Source organism: Coregonus lavaretus (genome assembly GCF_964263955.1).
Source record: "Coregonus lavaretus genome assembly, chromosome: 6".
Classification (NCBI taxonomy): Eukaryota; Metazoa; Chordata; class Actinopteri; order Salmoniformes; family Salmonidae; genus Coregonus; species Coregonus lavaretus.
In genome coordinates this window covers 1,103,725-1,131,486 of record NC_139993.1, presented here as the reverse complement: position 1 = coordinate 1,131,486, position 27,762 = coordinate 1,103,725, and the positions used below count along the sequence as shown (strand labels likewise).

Genomic DNA, 27,762 nt, shown 5'->3' with positions numbered 1-27,762 from the left:
TGCTCGCTGGTGTAGTATTTTGAATGATTTAATTTATTTCTGTAAAGGCACCAGTAATTATATAGCATTCTTCCCATAGTCTATTGGACGCAACACAACACAACAACACAACATGACATCAATGTGAAAGTAACCAGTGCATAAAACAGCTGGCTGCGAGGCTTATGAGGCAGAGTTCAAATGCCCAAACGACTTACATTACATATAAAACAAAAGATAAAACAGTACATCATATAACATTATTACACCACTACAAATCTACAATACAATCTGAGCCGAATGCTGTTGGAATGAAAGTAAATGATTACTTTTTTGTAGCCTACTTTTACATTTTTGGTCTTGATCTAAGATTGGCATGCCCAACTAACGCCCCTGCTTGCACTTAACTCTGTGTAGCTGGTTTATGATCCAGCTAAATGCCAAGGCGGAGATAATTAGCTCATTGTGCCCGTCGCCGGTCCAGCTACACATGGAGGAATTACAGCTGGATACCGGTACGCGCGCAGCTGCTGGTCCGAGCCAGGTGGCCAAAGCTCCTGAACAGGTCCGGCTGGAGTACTAACCAAATACTGGAGTACTAAGCAACACCCAACAGTCAGGTGTTTCTGAGGATGAGCCGAGGTTCACTGATGATGGAGTTACCGCAAAAGTCGCTCTGGAAGGTTCAACCCGGTGTAGTGAAAATGAGAGAGCGAAGCGGTCCCGAACCCCCCATGTTTAGCGAGAGCCTGAGGACAGGTGGCCCCGGTTAGGAAGGAGATACCTCGGATGAGAGAAGAAGTCCTGGTCTGTTACTGGACAGAAAGACCGGGCCGATTTGAATTCAAGTGGAACACGGACGAGAGGAGAGGGACTTCTAGAGGAGATAATCCCAAACTAACCAGCACTACTTCGCCTTGGCCGTTACTCCGCGCACAAGCATGCAGTGGTTTTCTGTTCGGGACAAAACCGCAGCGTAAGTGATGTTTATTCACCAAATGCATGTGGTTTTATAAATAAAGCGTTGTGTATTATGAATAAAGCACCACGTTCCGTCAAGCACTGTAATGGCTTATCATACCATGCTGTCCAAACTGTGCTGCTCACGGAAAACTATTTGTCCACTGTAACAGGAGCATTGGTTCAGTTGGGCATAGCAGGGCACATAACCCAAATACAGGTTGGACTGGCATTTCTATTGCGCACAAAGAGATGCTTGCTTGCTGCAGAATCCGTGCCTGTGCCATAACGATAGCAGCATTGCTTCACATAGCAGTTAAAAAACACTCACTATAGGTTGCGCGTAGGCTATAGCCTACTCTGACAGGTGAATTCCACTATTAGTTGTAGTTTATTTATATGTAATGAAAACGACTGAAATAAATCCTAATCTTTAATTTGTCTTGTGTTTTGCAATAGATATGCTTGGTAATAGGCTATCATATATACCTCGCTTCAATTTAGTGACTGGCAGAGTTGTAAATATTTTTGATGGGGCTATACATTCTTCGAAATCTTTACTTGTAATGACATTTCCTTGAGAAGGAAAGCCTATGTTGTCATCTGAAATGCTGGCTTGTTCTTGCCACTTCTACCTTCACAATTCCTTTACAAAAGCTATAGATTAAGCCTAGTTGAATTATTCAATGATATGCCTATGTATTATGTGGACTTTGTATGAGGGTATCATTAGGCTTCCTAAAAGCATTATCTGCAGTGGGGTATTATTGTAGGGATACAGAGTCAATTTAATCATCTAGTGAAGGATCTAGTCTTAACTTTCTTAGCAAAACGTCCACAGCACTTATAACACTGTTCTAAATATTATTTCTTAGGCCTTTATTATCAATATCTGATGGTCAAGAGTGCACTTACATTGATTGTCAGGCTATGACCTGTAATAGCATGCTTACACATTCACACAGAAGCATTGTTATGTCATATCTGATTTTGGTCCATAACTGTTGCATGTTGTTCTGCCACCAAAATCTGTCAGTCTACATAAGGTAAGTAAGTGATGCAGTACAACCTGTCTCATCCTCTGTGAGTGAAGACAGCTTGTACTTTAACTGAGGTCACTATGGAACGTGTAGGTCATGTTGATAATAGGACATGTCCTTGTTCTGGCGAATACTTCAGGCTAATAATAAACTAATGGCTGTTATGACACAGATGAATCATCTTCCAGTAGCAGACAGAACATTTCATCCAAATTGTATTCTGAATACTGAAATGATACTGAAATGATTTCATCCCCCCAAAATGGGATAGAGGCCTTCATTTGAAACAGAATAATGAGGCAAAATTAATAAAAGTAATTTCCACAACCATGCTAACTCAGAGCAGAGAAAGCCACTGGGCTCTTTTTTATAATTCTTACATGTTTAGTTTGTTGTTGTGGCTGCCTCTTTTTGTTTGATTTCATTTGGATGAAGGAGGAAAAAAACTAATCCCACAGTTTCAGTACTCTTGTCTGAAATGATTATAACATGCTGTATGAACTATTTTTTTAGTTTAGTGTTTTTGTAGTACATATATTTAAAAACTTTTGTGGGTATTTTACCCCCTTTTTCTCCCCAATTTCGTGGTATCCAATTGGTAGTTACCGTCTTGTCCCATCGCTGCAACTCCCGTACGGACCCTGGAGAGGCGAAGGTCGAGAGTCGTGTGTCCTCCGAAACACAAGCCAACCTAGCCACACTGCTTCTTACATTTACATTTACATTTTAGTCATTTAGCAGACGCTCTTATCCAGAGCGACTTACAGTTAGTGAATACATTTTTATTTTTTTATTTTTTTATACTGGCCCCCCGTGGGAATCGAACCCACAACCCTGGCGTTGCAAACGCCATGCTCTATCAACTGAGCTATATCCCTGCCGGCCATTCCCTCCCCTACCCTGGACGACGCTGGGCCAATTGTGCGCCGCCCATGAGTCTCCCGGTCGCGGCCGGCTGCGACAGAGCCTGGATTCGAACCAGGATCTCTAGTGACACAGTTAGCACTGCGATGCAGTGCCTTAGACCACTGCGCCACTCAGGAGTAAACACAGTGCCCGCTCAACCCGGAAGCCAGCCGCACCAATGTGCCGGAGGAAACACCGTACACCTGGCGGCTGAGTCAGTGTGAACTGTGCCCGGCCCGCCACAGGACTTGCTAGTGCGCGATGGGACAAGGACATCCCTGCCGGCCAAACCCTCCCCTACCCTGGACGGTGCTGGGCCAATTGTGCGCCGCCCCATGGGTCTCCCGGTCGCGGCCGGCTGTGTATGCCCTCGTGTGCTTGTAAGACAGGCTTGCTGGGTGTAATGTCTACCTCAGCCTTCCTGCCTGCCTCCATTTCCCCTTAGCTGTAAATCTTTAATAAATATCTTGAAGCCGGAAACAGGCATCCATTTTGAAATATTATCTTATTGCCAGGCGAGGGGGACTGACTGCCTACTCAAGCATGTTTTCTCCAGCTCTCTCACACTAGTACTGGACTACTTTATCTTCATAGGGCTGATTGTATGGGTGATGAATTAAGCCCTCAAGGACGGACTGATGGAGCCTGAAGTCCTCTAACTCTAACTTAACCACATCAGTTTGGGTTGGTGTGTGTGTGTGTGTGTGTGTGTGGTGGGGGGTACTCTGGCCTTACCCATCCATTCACTCACTTGCCGTTGTGCCACCACTGCTTTCCCTCCTTTTCTCTTTTATTCCCTACATCTCCCAGAATGCCCTGCTCTGCTTGTGCTGCCCGAGCTGTGCTGTGGTGTGTTTTGCCACTATTCCCTCTAGGATGACCTGGGTAGTAGTGGTGTTATGTTCCCCAAGGCAGGTTGTGTCCTCTGAGGCATGTAGACAAGGCTAATGTGGTCTCTTCTTTGTCTGTCTGTCTGTGTGCCTGAGCCCTGGGTGGATACTAGCCTAGACTCCCTATGGGGAGAGAGATGGTCTCAGTGTTGAGTCTCTCTCATTCTCAGTGGTGTTTATGAACATAGTGGCAGGGTTCCTTCTTTCTGGCAGTGTGGATCCAAAATGGCCACCATTATTGTGCCTCATGCTGATACTTACTATCATAAAAGCCACTTTCCTAAGGGATTTTCAACCTTGATAATTTATTTCATCCATCAAATCGCTTTTTAAGTCGATGCTTCCAGCAATGCACTTCGTTGGTAGTAAATATCTACATATTTGTCAATATTTCAGGAAAATCTGCCAGCCTTTCAGTGATCAATGGCAATTATTTTCTCTTGATGATAGTTTTTCATCACGCAACACACGGTTTTCTCTTTGTTCTTCATACATCCAGTGGGGAAAATCTAAATGTGGATTTGCATAAGATGCAGAGTGGGACTCTGTGAGTGGTCTTTAATGTAACGGACATCACAGAGAGAGTTCATAATATATCTGGCAGGTTATCAATGAAGTGAGCTGGTCTTTTGAAATGCCTACATCTCTTTCAGAGAGCTAGAAGACAAACACATGAACAAGATGGCGAAGTAGTGCAGTTCTGTTTTTGTCGTGTGTCTGTAAATAGCCTGTAAATACCCTGTTTTTTTTTGTATTTTTCGTACATATTTCCCTATCAGACTTTTCATCCTTCTACAAAATATACTTTCCTGCAACCCGCCTCACTCAATGTGGAACGGATTCTATTATTGACTTACCTTTTATCTAGAATCTCCAGTTGAAACTAGCTAGCCAGCTAACTAGCTACTTGCTATTAGCCACAGTTAGCGGTATTTCACCCAGAACATTGGATTTTTTTCTGCGGGATTAATTCAATCACTGGATATTAATCACCGGATATTCGGCCAGTCTGCACAGCGCGTTATCGACCCAGAACATATCAGTTTTTCTGCCGGAATCACTGAATCACTGGACCTTTAACTCCGGATTCATCGCTACCAGCTAGCTTCAACTAAATGGACGCTGTGGTCTGGCTAATCATCCTGAGCTAGGCCCATCTCCCGGCTATCTACCTCTCTGTCAACCGGACGGGACCACCTAGTGTTGACACGGAGACCGCCGATCCTACACGACTGGTCTGCCGACGAAATCATCTGATGTGGTTGCGACGACGTCGACCACGAAGATTCCATCTGCTAGCTCCGGCCCGCTAGCACACGCTAGCCGTGGCCTCTTACCTGCTAGTGCTTAAGCAGCCTCCGAACTATCCTATTGCTGTTCACCGGACCTTATGATAACTCAGCTATACAGCTGATGTCTGCTGGACTGTTCCTTTTTACGGTATTACATCCTGTTTATGTTTAGCCTCAGCCCAAACATGGTTAGCTTATTGTTGTTTCGGTTATTTCTAATTGTACTATTTCACTGTAGATCCCCCAGCCCAGCTAAACCTGCCTTAGATAGCTCCTTTGTCCCACCCCCCATACACGCAGAGACCGACTCAATTGATGCCTCTAGTGATACTATCTCTTTCATTGTTACCCAACGCTTAGGTTTACCCCCACTTTACTCATATCCTTCCATATCCTTGTCTGTACATAATGCCCTGAATCTTTTCTACAACACCCGGAAATCTGCCCCCTTTATTCTATGTACCCGACGCACTAGAAGACCAGTTCTTAAAGCCTTTAGCCGTATCCTTATTCTAGTCCTCCTCTGTTCCTCTGGTGATGTAGAGGCTAACCCAGGCCCTGCACCCCTCAGTATTACTCCTACTCCCCAGGCGCTATCATTTGCTGACTTCTGTAATCGCAAAAGTCTTGGTTTCTTGCACGTAAACATCAGAAGTCTACTTCCTAAGTTTGAGTTATTCACTGCGTTAGCACACTCCGCCAACCCTGATGTTCTAGCAGTGTCTGAATCCTGGCTCAGGAAGGCCACCAAAAATTCTGAAATTTCCATACCCAACTATAACATTTTCCGTCTAGATAGAACTGCCAAAGGGGGTGGAGTTGCAATCTACTGTAGAGATAGCCTGCAGAGCTCTATCATACTATCCAGGTCTGTGCCCAAACAGTTTGAGCTTCTACTTCTAAATATCCACCTTTCCAGAAATAAGTCTCTCACTGTTGCCGCTTGCTACAGACCCCCCTCAGCCCCCAGATGTGCCCTGGACACCATATGTGAATTGATTGCCCCCCATTTATCCTCAGAGTTCGTACTGCTTGGTGACCTAAATTGGGATATGCTTAATACCCCGGCCATCCTACAATCCAAACTAGATGCCCTCAACCTCACGCAAATTATCAACGAACCTACCAGGTACAACCCTAAATCCGTAAACATGGGTACCCTCATAGATATCATCCTGACTAACATACCCTCTAAATACACCTCAGCTGTCTTCAACTAGGATCTCAGCGATCACTGCCTTATTGCCTGCGTCCGTAACGGGTCCGCGGTCAAACGACCACCCCTCATCACTCTCAAACGCTCCCTAAAACACTTTAGCGAGCAGGCCTTCCTAATTGACCTGGCCCAGGTATCCTGGATGGATATAGATCTCATTCCGTCAGTAGAGGATGCCTGGTTGTTCCTTAAAAGTAATTTCCTCTCAATCTTAAATAAACATGCCCCATTCAAAAAATACAGAACTAAGAACCGATATAGCCCCGGGTTCTCCTCAGACTTGACTGCCCTTGACCAGCACAAAAACATCCTGTGGCGTACTGCATTAGCATCAAATAGCCCCCGCGATATGCAACTTTTCAGGGAAGTTAGGAACCAATATACACAAGCAGTCAGGAAAGCAAAGGCAAACTTTTTCAAACAGAAATTTGCATCCTGTAGCACTAACTCCAAAAAGTTTTGGGACACTGTAAAGTCCATGGAGAATAAGAGCACTTCCTCCCAGTTGCCCACTGCACTGAGGCTAGGAAACACTATCACCACCGATAAATCTACAATAATCGAGAATTTCAACAAGCATTTTGCTACAGCTGGCCATGCTTTCCATCTGGCTACCACTACCCCGGCCACCAACTCTGCACCCTCCGCTGAAACTTGCCCATGCCCCCCCCCCGCTTCTCCTTCACACAAATTCAGACAGCAGACGTTTTGAAAGAGCTGCAAAATCTGGACCCCTACAAATCAGCTGGCCTAGACAATCTGGACCCTTTCTTTCTAAAACTAGCCGCCGAAATTGTCGCAACCCCTATTACTAGTCTGTTCAACCTCTCTTTCATAACGTCTGAGATCCCCAGAGATTGGAAAGCTGCCGCGGTCATCCCCCTCTTCAAAGGGGGTGACACTCTAGATCCAAACTGCTACAGACCTATATCCATCCTGCCCTGCCTTTCGAAAGTATTTGAAAGCCAAGTTAACAAACAGATCACCGACCATTTCGAATACCACCGTACCTTCTCCGCTATGCAATCCGGTTTCCGAGCTGGTCATGGGTGCACTTCAGCCACGCTCAAGGTCCTAAACGATATTATAACCGCGATTGATAATAGACAGTACTGTGCAGCCGTCTTCATCGACCTGGCCAAGGCTTTCGACTCTGTCAACCACCGCATTCTGATTGGCAGACTAAATAGCCTTGGTTTCTCAAATGACTGCCTCGCCTGGTTCACCAACTACTTCTCAGATAGAGTTCAGTGTGTCAAATCGGAGGGCCTGTTGTCTGGACCTATGGCAGTCTCTATGGGGGTGCCACAGGGTTCAATTCTTGGGCCGACACTTTTCTCCGTGTATATCAATGATGTCGCTCTTGCTGCTGGTGACTCTCAGATCCACCTCTACGCAGACGACACCATTTTGTATACATCTGGCCCTTCATTGGACACTGTGTTAACAAACCTCCAAACGAGCTTCAATGCCATACAACACTCCTTCAGTAGCCTCCAACTGCTCTTAAACACTAGTAAAACTAAATGCATGCTTTTCAATCGAACGCTGCTGGCACCCGCCCACCCGACTAGAATCACCACTCTTGACGGGTCTGACCTAGAGTATGTGGACAACTACAAATACCTAGGTGTCTGGTTAGACTGTAAACTCTCCTTCCAGACTCACATAAAGAATCTCCAATCCAAAGTTAAATCTAGAATCGGCTTCCTATTTCGCAACAAAGCCTCCTTCACTCATGCTGCCAAACATGCCCTCGTAAAACTGACTATCCTACCGATCCTTGACTTCGGCGATGTCATTTACAAAATAGCCTCCAACACTCTACTCAGCAAATTGGATGTAGTCTATCACAGTGCCATCCGTTTTGTCTCCAAAGCCCCATACGCTACACACCACTGTGACCTGTACGCTCTTGTTGGCTGGTCCTCACTACATGTTCGTCGTCAAACCCACTGGCTCCAGGCCATCTATAAATCACTGCTAGGCAAATCCCTGCCTTATCTTAGCTCATTGGTCACCATAGTAGCACCCACCCGTAGTCTGCGCTCCAGCAGGTATATCTCACTGGTCATTCCCAAAGCCAACACCTCCTTTGGCCGCCATTCCTTCCAGTTCTCTGCTGCCAATGACTGGAACGAATTGCAAAAATCTCTGAAGCTGGAGACTCTTATCTCCCTCACTAACTTTAAGCATCAGTTGTCAGAGCACCTTACCGATCACTGCACCTGTACACAGCCCATCTGAAATTAGCCCACCCAACTACCTCATCCCTATATTGTTATTTATTTTGCTCTTTTGCACCCCAGTATCACTATTTGCACATAATCTCTTGCACATCTAGCATTCCAGTGTTAATACTATTGTAATTATTTTGCACTATAGCCTATTTATTGCCTTACCTCCATAACTTGCTACATTTGCACACACTGTATATATATTTTCTGTTGTATTTTTGACTTTATGTTTTTTACCCCATATGTAACTCGGTGTTGTTTTTATCGCACTGCTTTGCTTTATCTTGGCCAGGTCGCAGTTGTAAATGAGAACTTGTTCTCAACTGGCTTACCTGGTTAAATAAAGGTGAAATAAAAATAAAAAAAATAAAAAAAATGCACGCACACACACACACACACACACACACACACACACGCACACTAAGTGGTATAAGAGGCCCATTTTGGAAGGCTACAGTAATGTACTGTACACGTGGAAGTCTTCCATACACAATTAGTAAGTAACTGTCCACTTATATATTTAGGCCATAAGGCCTAGTTGCCATACCGTAGGAATACTTTATAGACCATAATAGGAGACATTCATTTTTTTCAATAGTTGCAGTACATTTAGTAGACTCAAGCACGTGGCTCCTCAACCTGAACGAAGGAATATCCTGGTTCAAATGGATTCTTCCCCTTGAAATAAACTGAACTAAACTGAAATGAACTGAATTAACTAAACCGAAATGAATTGAACTAAACTGAAATGAACTGAAATGAACTGAAATCAATTGTACTAAACTGAACTTAATTGAACTGAACTGAAATGAACTTCCTTAGTCAACAACATCCACTCGTCTGGAAGAATATTGTTGTTCGCCAACCCCCTTACTGCACCTACCAACCGTGAGGAGAGGGTGGCGTGGTTGATTGGCATAGCTAAACACAGCTTTGGCATCCATGCAGAGGTCTGGAACATGATTTAGGTTGTACACAGGGGGCTTGTTCCTAGCCCTGTCTGTGACTTGGCTTATACCTTGGATGGCTTCCCTTCCATTTAGTGATGCTAATGGATTAGAAAGTGGCACTTTTATTTTGCTAACTACCGCTATTGTGGAACTAACTGCTCTGGAGGAAGAAGGGAAGAGAGGAGGATAGGATGGGTGTCATAAATAATGCACTCTTCCAAAATGACTCCTCCTCTTTTCATCCCTCCATCCCCTCCCCTCTTCTTCTACTTTGTGTTTACAAATGTGTTTCCCAGCCCTTGTTTTCTCTCCTCAGTGGAAGTAGTGAAGCTTCGTGGCAAGATGCCATGCACCGCCACGACTAGATGGAGGAATCGTCTTGACTTGCCCCCCAGAGCTAACGTCTTGGCCGGGATTCCAGATGGGGAACTTGGCCCACCTTTTCAGGCTAGCGCCAAGCTGTGCGTTTGTGTTTAGCATCTTGTTTAGTTGCTTTATCAAGATCGACTACATGCATGTCATTTATTATTCAATTTATGGACTGGTTTGAGAGAAAAATTTGACCTACCGATGAAGGTAGTTTAATGTAACTACAGTTGGCTTATCAGCGTTTGATAGCCACACATTTACCCAGTATGCCTGCATTGATGCTGCATTGATGCCTGCATTACAACACATTCAGGGTAAATTACGATCACATTACATAGCACCTGCTGTTGGAATAGAGCAACATCTAAGACCCCAGAAGTCACTAAAAGCCTTGAGACTCACGTCTCCTGCATGGCTCAGAGCTACCCATTGGATGAAAGGTTTTGAAGGCAGCCAATCATCAAGCTAATGGTATTATTATGTTTCCTGTACCATCGCCAGAGTAGCGGTACTAGAGTAGGCCTTGGTGGAAGGATATGTTAAGACTGTTTGACTTGTGTCACGTTCGTCTACCAGAGAGGAGGACCAAGGCGCAGCGTTGCAGGCAAACATACTCTTTAATTAGAGACACGATCAAAACCAACAAACGATACGTGACAGTTCACGGTCTAACATAAACAGACTTGAAACAAGATCCCACAAACACAAATGGGAAACAGACAGTTTAAATATGGCTCCCAATCAGAGACAACCAACGACAGCTGACACTCGTTGCCTCTGATTGGGAGCCACTCAGGCCAACATAGAAATACACATACTAAATAAACAAATGAAATGCACACCCTGGCTCAACATACAAGTGTCCCCAGAGCCAGGGCGTGACAGTACCCCCCCCCTAAAGGCGCGGACTCCGACCGCGCCCACCAAACACCACAGGGGAGGGACCAGGTGGGCACTCCGCTTAGGCGGCGGATCCGGCTCCGGGCCTGATCCCCGCTCCCTCTCCAACCCCCCAAAGTACCCCTGGTCCGGTCTGGCCCCGCTGGCCGGAGCTGGACTGCACACTGGTGGAGCGGATTGCTCTAGCTCCGGCGTGAAGCATCTGACCGGTGCCGGACCAGCCACCGGTGGAACAGGCACGGGCCGTGCCGGACTGACGACGCACACCACTGGCTTGGTGTGGGGAGCAGGAGCGGGCCGCGCCGGGCTGACGAAACGCACCACTGACCTGGTGCGGGGAGCAGGAGCGGGCCGGACCGGGCTGACGAAGCGCACCACTGACTTGGTGCGGGGAGCAGGAACGGGCCGTGCCGGGCTGACGAAGCGCACCACTGACTTGGTGCGGGGAGCAGGAACGGGCCGAGCTGGGCTGACGAAACGCACCACTGACTTGGTGCGGGGAGCAGGAATGGGCCGGACCGGGCTGACGACGCGCACCACTGACTTGGTGCGGGGAGCAGGAACGGGCCGCGCCGGGCTGACGAAACGCACCACTGACTTGGTGCGGGGAGCAGGAACGGGCCGCGCCGGGCTGACGAAACGCACCACTGACTTGGTGCGGGGAGCAGGAGCGGGCCGGACCGGGCTGACGAAGCGCACCACTGACTTGGTGCGGGGAGCAGGAACGGGCCGGACCGGGCTGACGAAGCGCACCACTGACTGGGTGCGGGGAGCAGGAACGGGCCGTGCCGGGCTGACGAAGCGCACCACTGACTTGGTGCGAGTGGCAGGAACAGGCCGGACCGTACTGGGAACACACACCACTGGCCCTACGTGGGGATCAGGAACAGGCCGGACCGGACTGGCAACACATGCCAGTACCTCTCGCCGTGCCTCTACATCCTCCTTCCCCCTGGTGACCAGTGACTCCCGTAACCTGGCGGCCTCCTGCTGCCCCGTCGTCCACGGCGTTAGCCCCCCCCTAAAAAATGTATGGGCTTCACTCCTACCCGTGGCCAAGGCCTCCATCCCTCTTGCCAGACTCGCACTCATCTCCTCCCAAGTCCATCCTCTCTCCTCGTCACACTGCTTGATCCAGTCGAGGTGGGATCTTCTGTCACGTTCGTCTACCAGAGAGGAGGACCAAGGCGCAGCGTTGCAGGCAAACATACTCTTTAATTAGAGACACGATCAAAACCAACAAACGATACGTGACAGTTCACGGTCTAACATAAACAGACTTGAAACAAGATCCCACAAACACAAATGGGAAACAGACAGTTTAAATATGGCTCCCAATCAGAGACAACCAACGACAGCTGACACTCGTTGCCTCTGATTGGGAGCCACTCAGGCCAACATAGAAATACACATACTAAATAAACAAATGAAATGCACACCCTGGCTCAACATACAAGTGTCCCCAGAGCCAGGGCGTGACAACTTGATTGAGTGTAATCATACGCTTGGCCACTGATCCCGTTCTGGAGCACAAGGGTGTCAACAGGAGCTGCATGCTTGTGTGTGGCATACGTGTGTGTGAGTCTCTGTGTGTGTGGGTGTTAGAGAGTGTCTGTGTGTGGGTGTTAATTACATTGATATAACAGTGTCAAATGTGATTTAGTTTCATCTTCATTCTAATAAACCCCTTTACCCATGGGGGGTATCTCAGGATAAAGTAGCGGCCGACCGTGACATTGTCTCTGGCTCTCTAACAGCTGATCCGAGTACAGTTTGGATGTTAGTGGTTGGACTGGCATAGTCTGACTGTCTCTAGTTCTCTAACAGCTGATCTCAGACCAGTTTTGCATGGTAGTGGTTGGACTGCATGGTGCAGTGTAGTAGGTAGATCGAAGTAGGTGGTATTTGCAGCATGCTCCCCCTGGGCATAGAGTCTTGACCTTTACCGCCTGCTTTTTGAGGCAAAGTGGAATACCTTGTAACGTCGATCTCTCTTGGCATTTCCTGAACATTAGCACACTAGGCAGAACTCAATGAGTAAGTAATGATGTCAGAGAGGATGTTGAGGGGGAGATCACCTACCTCTCTATCTCCCGTTCTCTCTCTCTTCCTCTCTCGCTCTGTCTTTCACTCATTCATCTCTCCATCTTGAACACACAAACACAAAATCAATTTCTCTCTCTCTCTCATTCACACACGCAAACACTCTCTCCCTCCCCCTTCCTCTTTCTGTCACTCTCTCCCTCTCTTTCTCACTCGGTCGGGGTGAATGGTGTCATGCTCGCTAGGGGTTGCCGTTGATGCAGACTAATGATGACACAATTAACACACTGTCTAATTAAAATGATCTAGTGGTTTATCTATGAAAAAGACTGTGAGTGGCCGTAAAATACGGGTCCACGCCACATTAATTTTACTATCCCCTTCTCCTTCTCTTTTTATTCCCATTTAGATATTAATGATAATAACCTGCTTAAACATCGGCCATTACCAAACATATTGTGTAAGCATCTTTCATTTAGTGGAGGGAAATAGATGCGGCTTGATGATAGGAGATTTGCTAACAGAGTCAGTCTGGGGAAGCAAGCAGTACATGACTTTGAACCCCTGTCTCTCCATTGTATTTGCTAAAGTAATACTATATTCCTCTCTTCTCTCTCTCTCTCTCTTTCTCTCTCTCTCTCTCTCTCTCTCTCTCTCTCTCTCTCTCTCTCTCTCTCTCTCTCTCTCTCTCTCTCTCTCTCTCTCTCTCTCTCTCTCTCTCTCTCTCTCTCTCTCTCTCTCTCTCTCTCTCTCTCTCTCTCTCTCTCTGAGCTTGACTATCCTCATGAAAATAGGCTCTAGATAAATGATAATCAAACAACTGCTTTTTCTCCTTCTTCCGAGCCCGCTATTTACTCACTGAAATAGATCACTCTGTATTTATATATTTTATTTTACACTAGTATTATTTCTTTATTTTCTCCACCCCCTCTATACATTCACACATTTTAATTTGTAATAACTCTTTAAGAGAAGTAAAGAGGAGCTTGGTTTGTGCTCAGAAAAACAGAAAGTGAGTGAGTGTTCATCGATATCAATGCATTATTCATTTGTAGTTTCTTAGTGGGAGGGGCATCAGAACATGAGCTAGCTAGGTTCACTGCTTTGGAGTTGTTTTTACAAAAGGTTGGATTGTTATAAATGAAAAGGTCCTGGAGTTATGACTGACCACAGGACCCAACCAGGAAATACTCTGGGCCCTTGTGATAGCCTATACTTAGTGCCTGACGTAATACTCTGAGCCCTTGTGATAGCCTATACTTAGTGCCTGACGTAATACTCTGAGCCCTTGTGATAGCCTACACTTAGGGTCTGAGGTAAAACTCTCAGCCCTGTATACATGAAAAGGGCCTTAATTTTATCCCTGACCGCGTGACCCGACCTGGAAATACTCTGGGCCTTGTTATATGAAGGCTAGCACCTGTCTGCTCCATTGGACAACAGACTATTTCTACCTCTAGACAGTCTACATATACACAGAGGGGTTGTTGCTGCTTTCCTTATGTATCTGGTTATTGCCTGTCTAGGTCTGCATCCCAAATGGCACCTTGTTCCCTATGTAGGGCCCATAGAGCTCTGGTTAAAAGTAGTGCACTATATAGGGGATAGGGTGCCATTTGGGATGCATTCTAGCAGGCCTCAATAAAGAGAGGAGGTAATTGCCAGATATCCTGTTCTGTCTGGGTGTTTCCTCAGTCCCCAGATTGGTTATAAATAGCTACTACCACTGTTGTGAGGTCTTAAGGGGGAAATGATGCAACTTTGTTTTAATGAGGGAATGTGATATACTGTAAGTTGACTATACAGCAGTAGCATTACATTACAATTGCTTAGTGGTAAATTGTTGAATGAGAGGTTGGCACAAACACACACACACACAATCTACAAAATTAGATAATAAGCGCTTAGAAGTGACTCAGTGAATATGATTGGGAAGTCGAGGGAACTAAGGAAGAACCTTGGGGGTTGAATCTAGAAGCCACAGTGCCAACCTGTAGAAACGTATGAAGTGGTCTCACTTTAGCCATGTCAGCAGCTCTCTCTGACTCATTTCACTGACAAAGCAGTAACCTGCTACCAGCGCTCCTAATGTCCCACTATTTTACACCTAATACATACATCTGAAGATGGATAAATCACCCTTTGGCCAAATAAAGATGTCCTCCATTTCCCTCTCCATCTCCCCCTGCTAATTAAATTATGTAAAAGTTATTAGTTACACACTCTCTCTTCCTCTATCTCTCCACTCCTCCCTCTCTCTCCTCCCCCTTTCTCCCTCACCTGCTCTCTCTCTCTCTCTCTCTCTCTCTCTCTCTCTCTCTCTCTCTCTCTCTCTCTCTCTCTCCTCTCTCTCTCTCTCTCTCTCTCTCTCTCTCTCTCTTCTCTCTCTCTCTCTCTCTCTCTCTCTCTCTCTCTTCTCTTGCTGTTCTTACTGTATTATAAAGCCTGAGTTCAGACAGAGTTGAGCTGAACACCTGCAGTAATGTTGAGTAATAAATGGTAACAAGTGTGTAACTAAATAAATATTTACCCGACACATTTCAGGTGTTTCAGCTTACACACTACTTTTTGCTCCTCTGGCTGCTACGTCGACAACACAGCAATTTTCTGCAGCGTGGCCCATATTGCTGAACACATAAAAACAACCTGGCTATGGTTCTCTCTCTATCTATCTCTCTCTCTCTCTCTCTCTCTCTCTCTCTCTCTCTCTCTCTCTCTCTCTCTCTCTCTCTCTCTCTCTCTCTCTCTCTCTCTCTCTCTCTCTCTCTCTCTCTCTCTCTCTCCATAGCTTTTATTGTTTCCCTCTCTTGACATGGCGCCGACAGAGAGGCCTGCCTCGCTTCTAGTCCTTAGGAAACTTTGCAGTATTTTGTTTTTTTTATGTATTATTTCTTACATTGTTAGCTCAGAAAATCTTAAGTGTTATTACATACAGCTGGGAAGAACTATTGGATATCAGAGCGGCGTGAACTTACCAACACTACGACCTGGAATACGACTTTCCCGAAGCGGATCCTTTGTCCGCACCACCCAGGGCATTGGAACTGATTCCAGAGGCCGATCCAAAACAACGTCGCCGGAGGAGAGGCAGCCGGAGCGGTCTTCTAGTCAGACTTAGGAGGCGAGTATATTACTCGCAAATGTCCAGCCCTAGATAACAAAGTGGACGAAATCAGGGCAAGGGTTGCTTTCCAGAGAGACATCAGGGATTGTAAAATACTCTGTTTCATGGAAACATGTCTCTCTCAGGATATACTGTCCCCGTCCATACAGCCATCTGGGTTCTCAGCATATCGCGCCGACAGGAATAAACATATCTCCGGGAAGAAGAAGGGTGGGGGGGTTTGTTTTATGATTAACGACTCATGGTGTAATTGTAACAACATACATGAACTCAAGTCATTTTGTTCACCTGACCTATAATTCCTCACAATCAAATGCCGACTGTATTATCTACCAAGATAATTCTCTTCGGTTATTGTTACAGCCGTATATATCCCCCCTCAACCTGATACCATGACGGCCCTCAAGGAACTTCACTTGACTTTATGCAAACAGGAAACCGTATATCCTGAGGCTGCATTTATTGTAGCTGGGGATTTTAGAAAAAGGCGACCTAAATTCTATCAGCATATTGACTGTAGCACTCACGCTGGAAAAACACTGGATCACTGCTACACTAATTTCCGCTATGCATAGAAGGCCCTCCCACGACCTCCTTTCCGGGCAAATCTGACCATGACTCCATTTTGCTCCTCCCTTCCTATAGGCAGAAACTCAAACAGGAAGCACCCGTGCTAAGGACTATTCAACGCTGGTCTGAGCAATCGTAATCCACGCTTCAAGATTGTTTTGATAATGCAGACTGGGATATGTTCCGGGTAGCCTCTGAGGATAATATAGACGTTTACGCTGATTCAGTGAGTGGATTTAAAAGGAAGTGTATAGGAGATGTCGTACCCACTCTGACTATTCAAACCTACCTTAACCAGAAACCGTGGATAGATGGCAGCATTCGCAAAAAACTGAAAGCACGAACTACCACATTTAACCATGGCAAGGTGACGGGGAATATGGCAGAATACAAACAGAGTGGTTATTCCCTCGGCAAGGCAATCAAACAGGCAAAACGTCAAAATCGAGTGGAGTCGCAATTCAACGGCTCAGACACGAGACGTATGTAGCAGGGTTTACAGACAATCACGGACTACAATAGGAAAACCAGCCAGGTCACGGACACCGACGTCTTGCTGCCAGACAGCTAAACAAGTTCTTTGCCTGCTTTGAGGATAACACAGTGTCACCGACGCGGCCAGCTACCAAGAACTGTGGGCTCCCCTTCTCCGTGGCCGACGTGAGTAAGACATTTAAATGTGTTAAACCTTGCAAGGCTGCGGGCCCAGACGGCATTCCTAGCCGCGTCCTCAGAGCATGCACAGACCAGCTGGCTGGTGTGTTTATGGACATATTAAATCTCTCCCTATCCCAGTCTGCTGTCCCCACATGCTTCAAGATGGTCACCATTGTTCCTGTACCCAAGAATACAAAGGTAACTGAACTAAATGACTATCGCCCAGTAGCACTCACTTATGTCATCATGAAGTGCATCGAGAGACTAGTCAAGGATCATATCTCCTCCACCTTAGCTGTCACACTAGACCCACTTCAATTTGCTTACCGCCCCAATAGGTCCACAGACGATGCAATCGCCATCAGGGTGGTGCGGTCTGCACAACGCATCACCGGGGGCATACTACCTGCCCTCCAGGACACCTACAGCACCCGATGTCACAGGAAGACCAAAAAGATAATCAAGGACAACTACCACCCGAGCCACTGCCTGTTCACCCCGCTATCATCCAGAAGGCGAGGTCAGTACAGGTGCATCAAAGCTGGGACCGAGAGACTGAAAAACAGCTTCTATCTCAAGGCCATCAGACTGTTACACAGCATTCACTATCACAGAGGCGCTGCTGCCTACATACAGACTTGAAAATCACTGGCCACTTTAATACATGGAACACTAGTCACTTTAATAATGCCACTTTAATAATGTTTACATATCTTGCATTACATTTTCATTTACATTTTCGTCATTTAGCAGACGCTCTTATCCAGAGCGACTTACAAATTGGTGCATTCACCTTTTTTTGGGGGGTGGGGTAAGGGGGGGTAGAAGGATTACTTTATTCTATCCCAGGTATTCCTTTAAGAGGTGGGGTTTCAAGTGTCTCCGGAAGGTGGTGAGTGACTCCGCTGTCCTGGCGTCATGAGGGAGCTTGTTCCACCATTGGGGTGCCAACTCGTCTCATATGTATATACTGTATTCTATACTATCATAATAATGTTTACATATCTTGCATTAGCCATCTCATATGTATATACTGTATTCTATACTATCTATTGCATCTTAGCCTATGCCGCTCTGACAATGACATTGCTCATCCATATATTTATATATTCTTATTCCATTCCTTTACATAGATCTGTGTGTATTAGGTTTTTGTTGTGGAACTGTTAGATATTACTTGCTAGATATTGCTGCACTGTCGGAACTAAAAGCACAAGCATTTCGCTACACAATAACATCTGCTAACCATGTGTATGTGACCAATACATTTGATTTGATTTGATTGATTTGATGTTTTACTCTATCCATTTTATCACCCTCCCTTTGGAATGGTTGTAATGCGCAGGAGGAACACTTGTGCAAACAGTCTGCTTTATTTCATTGTTATCCTGTGTCCCTATGATCCTCTTGATACCTGTATAAATGTAAATAAGGAAATACTGAAGTCTGCAGGTATTGTCTGTAGCTACCACTTCAGGGCAGCCCAAATAAAAGCCTCACAACATCTGTTGTCTGCCACCAAAGCCTCTCTGTGTCTTTTCCCCACTGGGGTATAGCTAGCTAGCAGTAACAGCAGCGCCTACCAACAGCTACAATTGTCTGCTAGTGATTCAGGCTAATGATATTGTAAGCTTCAAATAACATGCGTAACATACTTAAACTTTGTGTGTTTATGAATGCCTTTGTGTCTGTGTAACAATGTATCACTTCAAATCCAAAGTGCTGGAGAACAGAGCCAAAACAACAAAACATGTGTCACTATCCAAATACTTTTGGCCTCTTTTTTCTGCTGAGTGTCATGCAGGACTCAGGCAATATAAATTATCTTCAGTGGGAAATCTCGTTAAGGTCCTATATGAAGACATATTGGATTTTAAATGAGGCCTCAGACTCTCGAATCAAAGCCATGATTTGTTGCATAGGTGAGTACACTGCTACGGCCAATGTAGCCTTCGAAACCCTCTAGCCAGGGTTCTATACAGTACATATTGTGTATTTAATCATGGTGCTATATATATATATATATATATATACACTGAGTGTACAAAACATTAGGAACACCTTCCTAATACTGAGATACAACCCCTGTTGGTCTCAGAAAAGCCTAAATTCATTCCACAGGGATGCTGGCCCATGTTGACTCCAATGCTTCCTACGGTTGTGTCAAGTTGGCTGGATGGCCTTTGGGTGGTGGACCATTCTTGATACACACAGGAAAACTGTTGAGCTTGAAAAACCCAGCAGACTTAAACTGGTGCGCCTGGCATCTACTACTGTACCCCGTTCAAAGGCAATTAAATATTTTGTCTTGCCCATTCACCCTCTGATTGGCACACATACACACTCCATGTCTCAATTGTCTCAAGGCTTAAAAATCCTTCTTTAACCTGTCTCCTCCCCTTCATCTACTCTGATTGAAGTGGATTTAACAAGTGACATCAATAAGGGATCATAGCTTTCATCTAGATTCACCTGGTCAGTCTATGTCATGGAAAGAGCAGGTGTTCCTAATGTTTTGTACACTCAGTGTCTATATAGGGTGTTTAACAATATGTACTTGCATATTGGGTATTTATACTGTATATGTATATAGGGTATTTAATCAAGGTCCAGGTTATGAATTAATTCAATACTTTAATACTTCATTCAATTAATGTAAATATGAATAACCTTTCCACAACAGGTAGTTGTGTTATTTTAAACACAAACAGTATGGTTTAAACACACACACACACACACACACACACACACACACACACACACACACACACACACACACACACACAGACACACACAGACAGACACACACACGCCAGTTGGCTGATCATTAAAATGCGTACCAGGCTAGCAGTGATATTGAAGGCATTACTACATCATCCTCCCAGTGAGATGGATGGGGCTGTGGGACTGGCATCTACCTCTCATTTGGATCCCACGGTGTATAGATGGCATATATGGATGGAAGGTAATTATGAGTGGTAGCACCCCGCTTAAATACAAATGAACATGCTTGGCACATAGGAAGAAGCGTTCAATCAGGATGCTTTCATCATCTAATGTGTGTGTGTTTGGGGTCTGTGCGTGAAATTAAACATAGCCAGTTCAGAAGGGAAACCCAAGTGTGGTTGATTGCATCAGCTGATATTGCACCAATTTGATTCACACTCTAATTACATGCAGTCTATTTAGTTGACCAGTTCTACAAATGTTTCCTCGATGCCGGATGCTGGGATGGTGGTGTCTCTTGCTGCTGTAACTAGCTGTTACACTCTATGCTTGCTGTTTCTAAAATCCCACCACCACCCCAGCCTCCACCTGTAGGGGTTCTGTTTCTGATATCCCACAACCACCCCAGCCTCCACCTGTAGGGGTTCTGTTTCTGATATCCCACAACCACCCCAGCCTCCACCTGTAGGGGTTCTGTTTCTGATATCCCACAACCACCCCAGCCTCCACCTGTAGGGGTTCTGTTTCTGATATCCCACAACCACCCCAGCCTCCACCTGTAAGGGTTCTGTTTCTTCCTTCAGGGGATTTAATATAGCATATCGTGCTCACTGACTGTAGTTATATTATCATCTTCATATGATGCTTGGCTCTGGCAGTGAGCTACCCTGAAAGAGCAGAGCCCTAACGCCAAACCATGCATTGTTATCTTTTCTAATAAATGGTTAAACGTACACATTGTGTTTTCTTTCTGAACATACTTTGCATGTAAGAAAAGTGTTTAATGAAGATGGTTTCTCTAATGGTGTGTGGGGTGTATTTGTGAGAAAGAGAGACAGAGAGAGGGACAGAGAAAGAGAGAGAGTTCATGCATGTCTTTTTCTTCAATATAGACCTATATCCTAAGACCTACAGTAGCAACCATCCTCTCAAAACACTATGTTTCCTAGTTAGCAGTGGGAACATCACATTATCACATACAATCTAGCCTGTGAGGGCTGTCTCTGTGAGTCTGTTGTGGATGGGCACATTCACAGTGCCTGTTGGCTCTTCCTCAGGAACTGCCTGTGTCTATCACTAGAGGGAGTGTTCAGCCTGGGGAAGATTAACACTAACATGGGCCGAGTGGACGGAGCTGGAGTGGTCAGAGAGAGAGAGAGAGAGAGAGAGAGAGAGAGAGAGAGAGAGAGAGAGAGAGAGAGAGAGAGAGAGAGAGAGAGAGAGAGAGAGAGAGAGAGAGAGAGAGAGAGAGAGAGAGAGAGAGAGAGAGAGAGAGAGAGAGAGAGAGAGATTGATTTGCACATTGTTACAACACTGTATATATACATAATATGACATTTGAAATGTCTTTATTCTTTTGAAACTTCTGAGTGTAATGTTTACTGTTAATATTTATTGTTTATTTCACTTTTGTTTACTATCTACTTCACTTGCTTTGTCAATGTTAACACACGTTTCCCATGCCAATAAAGCACTTCAATTGAAATTGAAATTGAAATAGAGAGAGAGAGAGAGAGAGAGAGAGAGAGAGAGAGATTTGCACATTGTTACAACACTGTATATATACATAATATGACATTTGAAATGTCTTTATTCTTTTGAAACTTCTGAGTGTAATGTTTACTGTTAATATTTATTGTTTATTTCACTTTTGTTTACTATCTACTTCTACTTCACTTGCTTTGTCAATGTTAACACACGTTTCCCATGCCAATAAAGCCCTTAAATTGAAATTGAAATTGAAATAGAGAGAGAGAGAGAGAGAGAGAGAGAGAGAGAGAGAGAGAGAGAGAGAGAGAGAGAGAGAGAGAGAGAGATTTGCACATTGTTACAACACTGTATAAATACATAATATGACATTTGAAATGTCTTTATTCTTTTGAAACTTCTGAGTGTAATGTTTACTGTTAATATTTATTGTTTATTTCACTTTTGTTTACTATCTACTTCACTTGCTTTGTCAATGTTAACACACGTTTCCCATGCCAATAAAGCCCTTAAATTGAAATTGAAATTGAGAGAGAGAGAGAGAGAGAGAGAGAGAGAGAGAGAGAGAGAGAGAGAGAGAGAGAGAGAGAGAGAGAGAGAGAGAGAGAGAGAGCCAGCCAGCCAGCCAGCCAGCCAGCCGGAGTTCGCTCATGTTTAATATCGCTAGTCTCTACCACCACTGTCTCAGTATCTATTTAAATAGCTTGCTCTCTCTCTCCCGTCTGAGGCAGAGGTTGTTCGTTACCATTCCCATTCACAGCTCACTTGCCACACATGAAAATATTATGTGGGCCTAATTTAATTTAGTGATACATGGTTTGACAGATAGGGAAGCATTTGTAGAGCAGGCTGGCTATGAAAGATGATGTAATCTAACTGGTGTACAGGCCACTGTCCGTCTCTGTATTTTTCATTCATATTGTAAGCAGCGTTTCAGCAATTGAATGGAATTGGTTTGTTTGTGAATCTGTTTTGATGTGTGATTATTGGAACACAGAAGGCTTTGTGTGATTGCACAAACTGCAGACATTTGTTAGTATGACAGCATGGCTATAGTGTGTTTATGCTTGACTTAACCTGTATGTAATGTAAATGTACTGCTTGTACTATACATACATGCAGAATTCAAGCTACACTTAATATGAACTGTGCCTGACATTTTACATGCACCCTGTAGAATAGAGATTAGTCAAAGCTGCTATGATTTAAACAAAAAAACGATTCTGGTACTGTAACGACTCAAGATTAACCTAGAAGAAGACAGAGGTTAAAGCGGATGACAATAAATCACAATTTATTCATATTTGCATATTTACGTTCTATCTACCTTTTCTTATTACTCCAGTGCCAATACCTCAACAGGAAAGACGTTCAAATATCTTCCTTCCTGGGTGTAAATAAATATAATATTTTATGTAATCGCCATTCCAGCTACAATATTCATGAGATGTATGAGCCTCTCTCGCTGCAACTTGAGGGGGCCTGAAGTTGTCAACAACAGGTACAAAGGCCACAGCGACACGCCGTCACCCCTCTCCCCGAGCTCAGAGTGATGGGCACCAAAGAGCTGATGTGAGGTTAGACAGGGTCGGGTCAAACCATTCACTGACATGTCGAGGGGGGTTTGGGAGCACCACAGTGCAGCACATCTCAGGAGTGGCTCTCATACTAGAGGCTGGCATCTGTTTACTGTTTAAGACAAGATGCTATACAGTGCCTTGCAAAAGTATTCATCCCCCTTGGTGTTTTTCCTATTTTGTTGCATTACAACCTGTAATTTAAATTGATTTTTATTTGGATTTCATGAAATGGGCATACACAAAATAGTCCAAATTGGTGAAGTGAAATGAAAAAAATAACTTGTTTAAAAAAATTTGTACAAATAAATAACGGAAAAGTGGTGCGTGCATATGTATTCAGCCCCTTTGCTATGAAGCCCCTAAATAAGATCTGATGCAACCAATTACCTTCAGAAGTCACATAATTAGTTAAATAAAGTCCACCTGTGTGCAATCTAAGTGTCACATGATCTGTCACATGAGCTCAGTATATATACACCAGTTCTGAAAGGCCCCAGAGTCTGCAACACCACTAAGCAAGGGGCACCACCAAGCAAGCGGCACCATGAAGTCCAAGGAGCTCTCCAAACAGGTCAGGGACAAAGTTGTGGAGAAGTACAGATCAGGGTTGGGTTATAAAAAATATCAGAAACTTTTAACATCCCACGGAGCAACATTAAATTCATTATAAAAAAATTGAAAGAATATGGCACCACAACAAACCTGCCAAGAGAGGGCCGCCCACCATAACTCACGGACCAGGCAAGGAGGGCATTAATCAGAGAGGCAACAAAGAGACCAAAGATAACCCTGAAGGAGCTGCAAAGCTCCACAGCGGAGATTGGAGTATCTGTCCGTAGGACCACTTTAAGCCGTACACTCCACAGAGCTAGGCTTTACGGAAGAGTGGCCAGAAAAAAAAGCCATTGCTTAAAGAAAAAAATAAGCAAACACATTTGGTGTTCACCAAAAAGCATGTGGGAGACTCCCCAAACATATGGTCAGACTCCCCAAACATATGGTCAGATGAGACAAAAATTTTGCTTTTTGGCCATCAAGGAAAACGCTATGTCTGGCGCAAACCCAACACCTCTCATCACCCCGAGAACACTATCCCCACAGTGAATCATGGTGGTGGCAGCATCATGCTGTGGGGATGTTTTTCATCGGCAGGGACTGGGAAAATGGTCAGAATTGAAGGAATGATGGATGGCGCTAAATAAAGGGAAATTCTTGAGGGAAACCTATTTCAGTCTTCCAGAGATTTGAGACTGGGACGGAGGTTCACCTTCCAGCAGGACAATGACCCTAAGCATACTGCTAAAGCAACACTCAAGTGGTTTAAGGGGAAACGTAAATGTCTTGGAATGGCCTAGTCAAAGCCCAGACCTCAATCCAATTGAGAATCTGTGGTATAACTTAAAGATTGCTGTACACCAGCGGAACCCATCCAACTTGAAGGAGCTGGATCAGTTTTGCCTTGAAGAATGGGCAAAAATCCAAGTGGCTAGATGTGCCAATCTTATACAGTGAGGGAAAAAAGTATTTGATCCCCTGCTGATTTTGTATGTTTGCCCACTGACAAAGAAATGATCAGTCTATAATTTTAATGGTAGGTTTATTTGAACAGTGAGAGACAGAATAACAACAAAAAAATCCAGAAAAATGCATGTCAAAAATGTTATAAATTGATTTGCATTTTAATGAGGGAAATAAATATTTGACCCCTCTGCAAAACATGACTTAGTACTTGGTGGCAAAACCCTTGTTGGCAATCACAGAGGTCAGACGTTTCTTGTAGTTGGCCACCAGGTTTGCACACATCTCAGGAGGGATTTTGTTCCACTCCTCTTTGCAGATCTTCTCCAAGTCATTAAGGTTTCAAGGCTGACGTTTGGCAACTCGAACCTTCAGCTCCCTCCACAGATTTTCTATGGGATTAAGGTCTGGAGACTGGCTAGGCCACTCCAGGACCTTAATGGGCTTCTTCTTGAGCCACTCCTTTGTTGCCTTGGCCGTGTGTTTTGGGTCATTGTCATGCTGGAATACCCATCCACTACCCATTTCCTGAGCGATCTGGAGAAGGTTTTCATCAAGGATCTCTCTGTACTTTGCTCCATTAATCTTTCCCTCGATCCTGACTAGTCTCCCAGTCCCTGCTGCTGAAAAACATCCCCACAGCATGATGCTGCCACCACCATGCTTCACCGTAGGGATGTTGCCAGGTTTCCTCCAGACGTGACGCTTGGCATTCAGGGCAAAGAGTTCAATCTTAGTTTCATCAGACCAGAGAATCTTGTTTCTCATGGTCTGAGAGTCTTTAGGTGCCTTTTGGCAAACTCCAAGCGGTCTGTCAGGTGCCTTTTACTGAGGAGTGGCTTCTCTACCATAAAATCCTGATTGGTGGAGTGCTGCGGAGATGATTGTCCTTCTGGAAGGTTCTCCCATCTCCACAGAGGAACTCTAGAACCTTGTCAGAGTGACCATCGGGTTATTGGTCACCTCCCTGACCAAGGCCCTTCTCCCCTGATTGATCAGTTTGGCCAGGGGCAAGCTCTAGGAAGAGTCTTGGTGGTTCCAAACTTCTTCCATTTAAGAATGATGGAGGCAACTGTCTTCTTGGGGACCTTCAATGCTGCAGAAATGTGTTGCTACCCTTTCCCAGATCTGTGCCTCGACATAATCCTGTCTCTGAGCTCTACGAACAATTCCCTCGACCTCAATGCTTGATTTTTGCACTGTCAACTGTGGGACCTTAGATAGACAGGTGTGCCTTTCCACATCATGTCCAATCAATTGAATATACCACAGGTGGAGTCCAATCAAGTTGTAGAAACATCTCAAGGATAATCAATGGAAAGAGGATGCACCTGAGCTCAATTTTGAGTCCCATAGCAAAAGATCTGAATACTTATGTATATACGTTTTTTTAAATATATCTTAAAACCTATTTTCGTTTTGTCATTATTGGCTATTGTTGAGGATTTCTTTTGTATTTAATCAATTTTAGAATAAGGCTGTAACGTAACAAAACGTGGAAAAAGTCAAGGGGTCTGAATACTTTTCAAAGGCACTGCAGAGATTAATACATTTTAAAGGTCTGAAAACACGGTGGCTCTGGGAAATATCATTTCCTGCTTCGCTGCACTGTGGCATCATGGGATGGCTAATTCAGTGGAGTGGAAAGCAGACAAAGAGGAGCACAAACGCTAGCATCCCATATCACACATACACAACACACATACACAACACATACACACAACACATGCACACACAACATATACACACACACAACAAATACCCACACATATAAACACACACATACACACACGCACAACATATACACACACAGAAACAAAAAAACACACACACACAAAAACACACACACACACACCCCACAATGCCTCAGCAATAATCTACAATTAGATAATAAGCATTTAGAAGTGACTCTGGGAATCTGATTGGGAAGTTGAGGGAACTAAGGAAGAACCTTGGGGGTTGAATCTAAAAGTAGAATCTCTGTCACTACAGTACCTGTCTTAATCATCTCCATCTCCTGCATGTCAAACCCATGTGTTGTCTATCTGATCCATCATATGTGTCTGTCAATACATGTGTAGCCTACAGAGTGTGGAGGAATTCAATTCACAACTCCATATCTAGTGTATGCGTTGGTTCTGAACCCTATAGAGTACCTGTCTGTAAAAGAGGATCCCACTGTACAATCCTACATACATAATGATGTCTCCGGAGAAGATGGCTGCCGTTTTACAGCCCTCTAACCAATTGTACGATTATGTGTGTTTTTTCGCGTTATTTGTAATTTATTCTGTACATAATGTTTCTGCCATCGTCTCTTATAACACAAAATAGCTTCTGGATATCAGGACAGCGATTACTCACCTCGTATTGGACGAAGATTTTTTCTTCAATGAGTCGAAAGCGAACGATATCCTACAGACACCCGACAAGGTCCAAATCCCCGTCATTCGCTGGAGAAAGAGACAGATATCGTGGACGTAAGTCGGGGTGCCTTGTAAGGATCCGACGGCGAGCGAGTAAATTGCCTCTTCCATCAATCCTATTAGCCAATGTTCAATCATTTGAAAATAAATTAGATGACCTAATATTACGGGTATCCAACCAACAGGACATTAAAAACTGTAATATCTTATGTTTCACCGAGTCGTGGCTGAACGACGACATGGACAACATACAGCTGATGGGATATACGCTACATTGGCAGGATAGAACGGCTGACTCCGGTAAGACAAGGGGTGGCGGTCTGTGTATATTTGTAAACAACAGCTGGTGCACAAAATCAAATACTAAGGAAGTCTCGAGGTTTTGCTCGCCTGAGGTAGAGTATCTCATGATAAGCTGTAGACCACACTATTTACCAAGAGAGTTTTCATCTATATTTTTCATAGCTGTCTATGTACCACCACAAACCAATGCTGGCATTAAAATTGCACTCAATGAGCTGTATAAGGCCATAAGTGAACAGGAAAACGCTCATCCAGAGGCAGTGCTCCTAGTGGCCGGGAACTTTAATGCAGAGAAACTCAAATCCGTTCTACCTCATTTCTACCAGCATGTTAAATGTGCAACCAGAGGAAATAAAACTCTAGACCAT

General features: G+C 44.6%; 1 pseudogene across 1 annotated transcript in view; it reads left to right on the top strand.

Annotated features, from left to right (window-relative positions):
- The first annotated feature begins 382 nt into the window (after nt 1-382).
- LOC311130327 (VPS10 domain-containing receptor SorCS3-like) overlaps nt 383-27,762 on the top strand; it is a 195,384-nt pseudogene continuing 168,004 nt past the window's right edge. Inside the window, exon 1 of the transcript in view lies at nt 383-955. The product of the transcript in view is annotated as a VPS10 domain-containing receptor SorCS3-like (transcript). The remainder of the gene's footprint in view (nt 956-27,762) is intronic.